Raw genomic sequence first — 7,500 nt, 5'->3', positions numbered from 1 at the left:
GGGATGCAGACAGATGGGATAGATCAGTAGCCACTGGCTCGTTAGGGTGGAAGCAGACAGACGGGATAGATCAGTAGCCACTGGCTCGTTAGGGTGGAAGCAGACAGACGGGATAGATCAGTAGCCACTGGCTCGTTAGGATGAACGGGATAGATCAGTAGCCACTGGCTCGTTAGGGGGGAAGCAGACAGAATAGGTTTTATCGTGTCCGCTTCACGACCGCCTTGGTGTTGTTTGGACCATGTTAGTTTGTTGGTGATGTGGACACCAAGGAAATTGAAGCTCTCAACCTGCTCCACTACAGCCTCGTCGATGAGAATTGGGGCGTGCTCGGTGCTCCTTTTCCTGTAGTCCACAATCATCTCCTTAGTCTTGGTTACGTTGAGGGATGGGTTGTCATTCTGGCACCACCCGGCCAGGTCTCTGACCTGCCTATAGGCTGTCTCGTTGTTATCGGTGATCAGGTCTACCACTGTTGTGTCGTCTGCAAACTTACGTAATGATGGTGTTGGAGTCGTGCCTGGCTATGCAGTCGTTGGTGAACAGGGAGTACAGGAGGGGACTGAGCACACACCCCTGGGGAGCTCCAGTGTTGAGGATCAGCGTGGCAGCTGTGTTGCTACCTACCCTCACCACCTGGGGGCGGCCTGTCAGGAAGTTCAGGATCCAGTTGCAAAGGGAGGTGTTTAGTCCCAGGATCCTTTGCTTAGTGATGAGCTTTGAGGCTACTATGGTGTTTAAAGCTGAGCTGTTCATTCTCACATAGGTGTTCCTTTTGTCCAGGTGGGGAAGGGCAGTGTGGAGTGCAATAGAGATTGCATCATCTGTGCATCTGTTTGGGCGTTATGCAAAGTGGAGTGGGTCTAGGGTTTCTGGGATAAGGGTGTTGATGTGAGCCATTACCAACCATTCAAAGCACTTCATGGCTACGGACGTGAGTGCTACGGGTCTGTAGTCATTTAGGCAGGTTACCTTAGTGTTCTTTGGCACAGGGACTATGGTGGTCTGCTTGTAACATGTTGGTATTACAGACTCAATCAGGGACATGTTGAAAATGTCAGTGAAGACACCTGCCAGTTGGTCAGCACATTCCAGGAGCACACGTCCTGGTAATCCGTCTGGCCCCGCAGCCTTGTGTATGTTGACCTGTTTAAAGGTCTTACTCACGTAGGTTACGGAGTGTGATCACACAGTCGTCCGGAACAGCTGATGCTCTCATACATGCCTCAGTGTTGCTTGCCTCAAAGCGAGTATAGAAGTGATTTAGCTCATCTGGTAGGCTCGTGTCACTGGGAAGCTCGCGGCTGTGCTTCCCTTTCCACCTGGTTGTGCTGCTGCTACAGTTTCAACTGTTTTGCCTGCGGCTATGGAACCCTGACCTGTTCACCGGACGTGCTACCTGTCCCAGACCTGCTGTTTTCAACTCTTTAGAGACAGCAGGACCGGTAGAGATACTCTTAATGATCGGCTATGAAAAGCCAACTGACATTTAATCCTGAGGTGCTGACTTGCTGCACCCTCGACAACTACTGTGATTATTATTATTTGACCATGCTGGTCATTTATGAACATTTGAACATCTTGGCCATGTTCTGTTATAATCTCCACCCGGCACAGCCAGAAGAGGACTGGCCACCCGTCATAGCCTGGTTCCTCTATAGGTTTCTTCCTAGGATTTGGCCATTCTAGGTAGTTTTTCCTAGCCACCGTGCTTCTACACCTGCATTGCTTGCTGTTTGGGGTTTTAGGCTGGGTTTCTGTGCAGCACTTTGAGATATCAGCTGATGTAAGAAGGGCTATATAAATACATTTGATTTGATTTGATGGAGAGAGCTTTGTACGCGAGGGAGAGCTTTGTACGCGTCTCTGTGTGTGGAGTACAGTTGATCTAGAATTTTTTTCCCACTGGTTGCACATGTTGATAGAAATTAGGTAGACCTGATTTAAGTTTCCCTACATTAAAGTCTCCAGCCACTAGGGGCGCCGCCTCTGGGTGAATGGTTTCCTGTTTGCTTATTTCCTTATACAGCTGACTGAGTGCGGTCTTAGTGCCAGCATCTGTTTGGGGTGCAATTTATCATAATATAGAGTCTTCCTTAGATTTTGTGGACCAATATACTCTAATTCGTTCACCAGCTGTTGTTTACAAATATGCACAGATCGACCCCCCCTCGTCTTACCGGAGTGTGCTGTTCTATCTTGCCGGTGCAAGCGTATATCCCGCTAGCTGAATATCCATGTCGTCATTCAGCCACGATTCCGTGAAACATAAGATGCTACAGTTTTTGATGTCCCGTTGGTAGGATATTTGTGATCGTACCTTGTCTAGTTTATTGTCCAATGATTGCACGTTGGCGAGTAATATTAGCGGTAACGGCAGGTTTCCCACTCGCCATTTCCGGGTCCTGACGAGGCATTCGGCTCTTTGTCCTCTGTACCCGCGTCGCTTCCTCTTGCGAATACCAGGGATGTTTGGAGAATATCGTGTGAGTCCTGCTTGTTGTTCAAAAAATCTTTGTCTAATCCGAGGTGAGTGATCGCTGTCCTGATATCCAGAAGCTCTTTGTCTAATCCGAGGTGAGTGATCGCTGTCCTGATATCCAGAAGCTCTTTGTCTAATCCGAGGTGAGTGATCGCTGTCCTGATATCCAGAAGCTCTTTGTCTAATCCGAGGTGAGTGATCGCTGTCCTGATATCCAGAAACTATTTGTCTAATCCGAGGTGAGTGATCGCTCTCCTGATATCCAGAAGCTCTTTGTCTAATCCGAGCTGAGTGATCGCTGTCCTGATATCCAGGAGCTCTTTGTCTAATCTGAGGTGAGTGATCGCTGCCCTGATATCCAGAAGATCTTTGTCTAATCCGAGGTGAGTGATCGCTGCCCTGATATCCAGAAGCTCTTTGTCTAATCCGAGTTGAGTGATCGCTGCCCTGATATCCAGAAGATCTTTGTCTAATCCGATGTGAGTGATCGCTGCCCTGATATCCAGAAGCTCTTTGTCTAATCCGAGGTGAGTGATCGCTGTCCTGATATCCAGAAGCTCTTTGTCTAATCCGAGGTGAGTGATCGCTGTCCTGATATCCAGAAGCTCTTTGTCTAATCCGAGGTGAGTGATCGCTGTCCTGATATCCAGAAGCTCTTTGTCTAATCCGAGGTGAGTGATCGCTGTCCTGATATCCAGAAGCTCTTTGTCTAATCCGAGGTGAGTGATCGCTGTCCTGATATCCAGAAGCTCTTTGTCTAATCCGAGGTGAGTGATCGCTGTCCTGATATCCAGAAGCTCTTTGTCTAATCCGAGGTGAGTGATCGCTGTCCTGATATCCAGAAACTATTTGTCTAATCCGAGGTGAGTGATCGCTCTCCTGATATCCAGAAGCTCTTTGTCTAATCCGAGCTGAGTGATCGCTGTCCTGATATCCAGGAGCTCTTTGTCTAATCTGAGGTGAGTGATCGCTGCCCTGATATCCAGAAGATCTTTGTCTAATCCGAGGTGAGTGATCGCTGCCCTGATATCCAGAAGCTCTTTGTCTAATCCGAGTTGAGTGATCGCTGCCCTGATATCCAGAAGATCTTTGTCTAATCCGAGGTGAGTGATCGCTGCCCTGATATCCAGAAGCTCTTTGTCTAATCCGAGTTGAGTGATCGCTGCCCTGATATCCAGAAGATCTTTGTCTAATCCGATGTGAGTGATCGCTGTCCTGATATCCAGGAGCTCTTTGTCTAATCTGAGGTGAGTGATCGCTGCCCTGATATCCAGAAGATCTTTGTCTAATCCGAGGTGAGTGATCGCTGCCCTGATATCCAGAAGCTCTTTGTCTAATCCGAGTTGAGTGATCGCTGCCCTGATATCCAGAAGATCTTTGTCTAATCCGATGTGAGTGATCGCTGCCCTGATATCCAGAAGCTCTTTGTCTAATCCGAGGTGAGTGATCGCTGTCCTGATATCCAGAAGCTCTTTGTCTAATCCGAGGTGAGTGATCGCTGTCCTGATATCCAGAAGCTCTTTGTCTAATCCGAGGTGAGTGATCGCTGTCCTGATATCCAGAAGCTCTTTGTCTAATCCGAGGTGAGTGATCGCTGTCCTGATATCCAGAAGCTCTTTGTCTAATCCGAGGTGAGTGATCGCTGTCCTGATATCCAGAAGCTCTTTGTCTAATCCGAGGTGAGTGATCGCTGTCCTGATATCCAGAAGCTCTTTGTCTAATCCGAGGTGAGTGATCGCTGTCCTGATATCCAGAAACTATTTGTCTAATCCGAGGTGAGTGATCGCTCTCCTGATATCCAGAAGCTCTTTGTCTAATCCGAGCTGAGTGATCGCTGTCCTGATATCCAGGAGCTCTTTGTCTAATCTGAGGTGAGTGATCGCTGCCCTGATATCCAGAAGATCTTTGTCTAATCCGAGGTGAGTGATCGCTGCCCTGATATCCAGAAGCTCTTTGTCTAATCCGAGTTGAGTGATCGCTGCCCTGATATCCAGAAGATCTTTGTCTAATCCGAGGTGAGTGATCGCTGCCCTGATATCCAGAAGCTTTTTGTCTAATCCGAGTTGAGTGATCGCTGCCCTGATATCCAGAAGATCTTTGTCTAATCCGATGTGAGTGATCGCTGTCCTGATATCCAGGAGCTCTTTGTCTAATCTGAGGTGAGTGATCGCTGCCCTGATATCCAGAAGATCTTTGTCTAATCCGAGGTGAGTGATCGCTGCCCTGATATCCAGAAGCTCTTTGTCTAATCCGAGTTGAGTGATCGCTGCCCTGATATCCAGAAGATCTTTGTCTAATCCGATGTGAGTGATCGCTGCCCTGATATCCAGAAGCTCTTTGTCTAATCCGAGGTGAGTGATCGCTGTCCTGATATCCAGAAGCTCTTTGTCTAATCCGAGGTGAGTGATCGCTGTCCTGATATCCAGAAGCTCTTTGTCTAATCCGAGGTGAGTGATCGCTGTCCAGATATCCAGAAGCTCTTTGTCTAATCCGAGGTGAGTGATCGCTGTCCTGATATCCAGAAGCTCTTTGTCTAATCCGAGGTGAGTGATCGCTGTCCTGATATCCAGAAGCTCTTTGTCTAATCCGAGGTGAGTGATCGCTGTCTTGATATCCAGAAGCTCTTTGTCTAATCCGAGGTGAGTGATCGCTGTCCTGATATCCAGAAACTATTTGTCTAATCCGAGGTGAGTGATCGCTGTCCTGATATCCAGAAGCTCTTTGTCTAATCCGAGGTGAGTGATCGCTGTCCTGATATCCAGAAGCTCTTTGTCTAATCCGAGGTGAGTGATCGCTGTCCTGATATCCAGAAGCTCTTTGTCTAATCCGAGGTGAGTGATCGCTGTCCTGATATCCAGAAGCTCTTTGTCTAATCCGAGGTGAGTGATCGCTGTCCTGATATCCAGAAGCTCTTTGTCTAATCCGAGGTGAGTGATCGCTGTCCTGATATCCAGAAGCTCTTTGTCTAATCCGAGGTGAGTGATCGCTGTCCTGATATCCAGAAGCTCTTTGTCTGATCCGAGGTGAGTGATCGCTGTCCTGATATCCAGAAGCTCTTTGTCTAATCCGAGGTGAGTGATCGCTGTCCTGATATCCAGAAGCTCTTTGTCTAATCCGAGGTGAGTGATCGCTGTCCTGATATCCAGAAGCTCTTTGTCTAATCCGAGGTGAGTGATCGCTGTCCTGATATCCAGAAACTCTTTGTCTAATCCGAGGTGAGTGATCGCTGTCCTGATATCCAGAAGCTCTTTGTCTAATCCGAGGTTAGTGATCGCTGTCCTGATATCCAGAAGCTCTTTGTCTAATCCGAGGTGAGTGATCGCTGTCCTGATATCCAGAAGCTCTTTGTCTAATCCGAGGTGAGTGATCGCTGTCCTGATATCCAGAAGCTCTTTGTCTAATCCGAGGTGAGTGATCGCTGTCCTGATATCCAGAAGCTCTTTGTCTAATCCGAGGTGAGTGATCGCTGTCCTGATATCCAGAAGCTCTTTGTCTAATCCGAGGTGAGTGATCGCTGTCCTGATATCCGAGAGGTGCTGGTGAGTGATTTTTTCTGCCGTAAAATGCAGAAACATTATGTACAAAATATTTGACAAATCTCGCAGAAAAAAAACTGCTGCCATTCCTTCCGGGGCTTTGGGGCCTCCCCAGCACCTCTCTCCGCAGGTCTGGATGGAGTAGCCCTACTCTGGCTTCGGGGCCCCTGCTGCACTGGGTCTATTTCTGGGAGGTAATCTGGAGCCGGACCATCTGCCTCCCCAGCACCTCTCTCCGCAGGTCTGGAAGGAGTAGCCCTACTCTGGCCTCGGTGCCCATGCAGCACTGGGTCTATTTCTGGGAGGTAATCTGGAGCCGGACCATCTGCCTCCCCAGCACCTCTCTCCGCAGGTCTGGATGGAGTAGCCCTACTCTGGCCTCGGGGCCCCTGCAGCACTGGGTCTATTTCTGGGAGGTAATCTGGAGCCGGACCTCCTGCCTCCCCAGTATGGCTCCCCAACCCACCCCCCTCCCAGGCTACTCTGTCTCTGCACTACTTTTGATCGGAGCCCCATGGACTCTGGAGCCTGGGTCAAATGTAATGCACTAGACCGGGAATAGTGTGCCATTTCAGATGCACGCCGTCTATAAGACTGTTGATAACGATATCAACCAGGCGGCTGTTAGAGCAGAGCAGAGCAGGAAGACAGGAGCCACAGAGGGCTGTTTAGTGAGGAGATGCCAGACTGGCTTTGTTATCAGGAACCCAACACCAGATTAGCTGGTTGGAAGGCTTAATTAGCATCCACAGATAGGGAGAGTACTGAGAGTAAACACTCAGAACAACAACAACACAACTACCCACAGTTCTACAACACAACTACCCACAGTCCTAGAACACAACCTCCCACAACTCTAGAACACCACTACCCACAGCTCTACAACACAACTACCCACCGCTCTAGAACACAACTACCCACCGCTCTAGAACACAACTACCTACAGCTCTAGAACTCAACTTCCCAAAGCTCTAGAACACAACTACTTACAGCTCTAGAACACAACTATTTACAGCTCTAGAACACAACTATTTACAGCTCTAGAACACAACTACTTACAGCTCAAGAACACAACTATCCACAGCTCTAGAACACAGCTGTTTACAGCTTTAGAACACAACTATTTACAGCTCAAGAACAAAACTATCCACAGCTCTAGAACACAGCTACTTACAGCTCTAGAACACAACTATTTACAGCTCTAGAACACAACTATCCACAGCTCTAGAACACAGCTACTTACAGCTCTAGAACACAACTATTTACAGCTCTAGAACAAAACTATTTACAGCTCAAGAACACAACTACCCACAGCTCTAGAACAAAACTACTTACAGCCCCAGAACCTAACTACACAAAATTATAGAACACAACTACTTACAGCTCTAGAACACAATTAACCACAGCTCTAGAACACAACTACTTACAGTTCAGAAACACAACTATTACAGCTCTAGAACACAACCACTTACAGCTCTAGAA

This window comes from Oncorhynchus mykiss, chromosome 4 (genome assembly GCF_057628025.1).
Source record: "Oncorhynchus mykiss isolate SJ-2025 chromosome 4, ASM5762802v1, whole genome shotgun sequence".
In the NCBI taxonomy this organism is placed as follows: domain Eukaryota; kingdom Metazoa; phylum Chordata; class Actinopteri; order Salmoniformes; family Salmonidae; genus Oncorhynchus; species Oncorhynchus mykiss.
The sequence above is the reverse complement of the archived record's forward strand: the minus strand, read 5'-3'. Positions refer to the sequence as shown.